Below are 3533 nucleotides of genomic sequence, written 5' to 3'. Positions count from 1 at the left end.
CTCTTGGCTTTCTGTCCAGTGTACTTTCCACAACTTCCTGCTGATTTCATCCGCAAGCATATGTGTATGTGGATATAGATTTATAAATACATAAAACTTGAGCAGTAAATACAGTGGAACAGAGTTTGCCCAAGGGTAGCTCTATTTAAAAAATACACAAGTTCAGAAAAAGTCCAAGTCAAAATGCTCAGCCTTTACAAAGCTCTAGGGCTTTGTCCCCTTTCTTGTACTGAGCTCCATTCACCCCAGCAGCCCATTGTCATGAGTTCAGGACATGGGCACACCTTCAGCTGGTCAGGTGGGCAGAATGAACCAGAAGCAAACAAATGAGAGAGCCTGGGGTTGGGAGATCCAACCTCCATATGGACCAGTTAACTTTTTACTCCAGTGATTCTCATCCACGATTGCACATTAGAACCATCCCCTGCCTGAGCAGCTTTAAAAAAAACCCAAACCCAGATCCGAAACCAGACTAATTACATCAGAATCTCTAAGGATGGGGCCCAGGTGTCAGCATTGCCCCAAGCTCCGCAGCTTATTGCACTGGGCAGCCAAGTGGAGAACCACTGTTCTTTCCTCAGTCACATCCTGAACCTCTTCCTCTGACCAGCATGTCAAAAAAGTTTGGCAATTTTTGTTTAAAAAAAAAAAGGAAAGAGAATGCAGCTAGATGGCTGTATGTTTCGATTATGTTTTAAAAAAAAAAAAAACATCTAAAATGTACATGATGAGGGTAAGTTTTTAACTTGGATATTCTTGACTGTGTGACAGTCTCTTTATGATGTCAGGGCAGGCATCTGTGATATACCCCAACTAGACCCCAAGGTCTTTACCCTCAGGAAGGTAGTTTGACCAATTGGTTAATAATGTGGGTTCTGGAAGTCAGTGCGCTTTCTTAACTAGGGCAAGTTACTAAATCAGTGAAAAGTGCCTGGCAAGTAGTCAGCCTTGTAAAAACTGGAGCCATTATTAATATTATATGGCTTTGTACCTTCACGCTTCCTTGGGCAGAGTAGGTGTCCAATAAAACTTCACTGGGTGAAGGGCGTATGCCAGCACTGTCCGACAGAAATATCAGGGAAGCCACAAATGTGATTTCAACTTTGCTAATAACTACATTTTAAAAAGTAAAATGAAACAGGTGAAATTAATTTTAATAACACAGGTTACTATGTTCAAATATGATTATTTCAACTGTGTAGTCAGTATAAAAAAGTATCAATAAATGATTAATGAGCTATTTTACACATTTTTCTCCCTCTGTACTACATCTTTGACATCTGGGGTGCATTTGACATCTAATTCAAACCAGCCACATTTCACGTGCTCACCAGCCACATATGGCAACATATGCGTTGGGCAGCATAGTTCAATGTTTCCTTCATGTCTCAAAACCTGCACATTGAGAGTGTCCACTAAATGTGCTCCTCTGGGCTGTTCCTACCTCCTGACCCCTCACAGGGGCATCCATGCTAGGCAGCCCTTCTCTTGTTCCCACTGGAACCTGTGTTGAAAAAGGTCACAGTTTCCGACCTAATGTTGTTAACCTGATCTTTGTGTGAACATCTCCAGGGCTTTGTAAGAGATATTGGCCTCATCCTTGCTTCAGCTTGTGTGCTTCCACCAGAAATTTGCAGCCGTAAGCGGAAAGTTACATTTTTTGTCTTAATTTTTGTAAAAATATTTGCTTGACCCAAAAGGCAGCCTGCCCAAGGACAGGGTGGGAAGTTCACAGGAGCCACTGTACCTGCAGCTCTTCCTGCCCAGGCCCCGCCCACACCCCGCCCACTAGGGCTGGCAGCCTCCTGACCTCTGCAGCCAAGCAGCATGAGTCATCCTGGTCACTTGTTCAAACCTCCCCTCTGGTCCCAGAGCTGCTTTTGTTTTTCAGTTGAATAGGCAGCCTGAAACACACACACACACACATACTCTGAGTGAGCCAGGCCGAGGGCTTGGTTCTTAAGTGGAAAAGCATATTGTTTGCCGTAACTACTGTCATATTCCTCAGCCTGGCATTCTACTGCCATTCCAGGGCCCCCTGGGTCTCTCTGTCAAGGAAACTTTCTGTGTTTTAATTTAAGGCAGGAAAGGAATTCAGATTCTGACCAAAGGGCAGAACAAGGCAGGAATCTGTCCTCTTGTGACTGGGGTATGTCCACACCCCCACAAGACACTGAGGCTTCAGTCAGAACTGCCGAGCCTCTCTTTATCCCCCCAACTAGGTTTGGGGTCTCTGTATGCAAAATGTACTTTATTTTTTGTCTTTGCAGTGTGGCTTACAGGATCTCATTTCCCTGACCAGGGATTGAACTTAGGCCCACTGCATTGGTTAAGCATGGAATCTTAACCACTGGACTGCCAGGGAATTCCCATTAAGGTACTTTTTGACCCCAGCAATACTCAACCATGGTTGCACATTAGAATCACTGGGGCAGCTTTTTTTTTTCTTTCATTTATACATATTTATTCATTCATTTATTTTAAATTTTAGTTTATTGATGTACAGTTGATTTGCAATGTTGCGTTACTTTCTGCTATGCAGCAAAGTGACTCAGTTATACATACAGATATTTTCTTTTTTATACTGTTTCCCATTATGGTTTGTCTCAGGATATTGAGCATAGTTCCTTCCCTATGCTATATAGTAGGACCTTATTGTTTAACAAGGGGCAGCTTTTTAAATTCCTGATGCCCAAGTTAAAAACCAGACCAATTAAATTGGAATCTCTTTAGGCCTTTACTCTGACCAGTTGGGTTTATGATTTCCAGTTTCAGCTGGAAGCCTAAGTCCGGTAGCCCTTCAGGCCTCCCTATTCAGCAGGCCCAGCCTGTGATTCTGCACCCCCACTGCCGTCCAGACTCCCATCCTCCTTCCTCTGGCAGTCAGGATCAGAAAGGACAGAGGTGGGTAGTTACTTTCTCCTGAGACACCCAGTCCTCACCCATCTTACATCCTCCTTTGCACTTTAGAGAAAGTAGAGACTGAGGCCAACGGGGTCCCCAGCCCAGGAGCCCATCCTTTCCACACCCTCTGTGCTTTGTTTACCTATCTTTTCCCTGTATTTCTTTCTCAAACTTTTAGTCTGTTTCATAGCCTTTTCACTTTCAACTTACAAACATTCTCAAGTCACTGCCACCTGAAAAATCAGAATCTCTTTCTCCGTTCTGTCTCCCTTTCAATTTAGTCTTGTATCTCTTGGTTCCTCTTCCCTGTGAAGCTTCTTGAAGGAGTCCTTATGGTGGTCTGTACTTTCTCACATCTCCCCAACCTGCCACGGGTGAGCTCAGCTTCATCACAATATGGACACTCCTGCACTCGCTAAGGTCATGGGTGACCTCCTAGACACTAAATCCTTGGCCTACTTTCCATCTTCCTTTCTCACTGTTGGTCTGTGTTGATCACCTCCTCTCCCTCGAAATTCATCTTTGGTCTCCTGTGACTCCTTCTTTACTGATTCCCTCTCATCTCTTTGATGGTGTCCTCTTGGCTTTATTCAGCCTTGCGACTGATGTTCCCTAGTTCTATCCTTGGC

This window comes from Oryx dammah, unplaced genomic scaffold (genome assembly GCF_014754425.2).
Source record: "Oryx dammah isolate SB20612 unplaced genomic scaffold, SCBI_Odam_1.1 HiC_scaffold_25, whole genome shotgun sequence".
In the NCBI taxonomy this organism is placed as follows: Eukaryota; Metazoa; Chordata; class Mammalia; order Artiodactyla; family Bovidae; genus Oryx; species Oryx dammah.
This window is presented reverse-complemented; position numbering follows the sequence as displayed.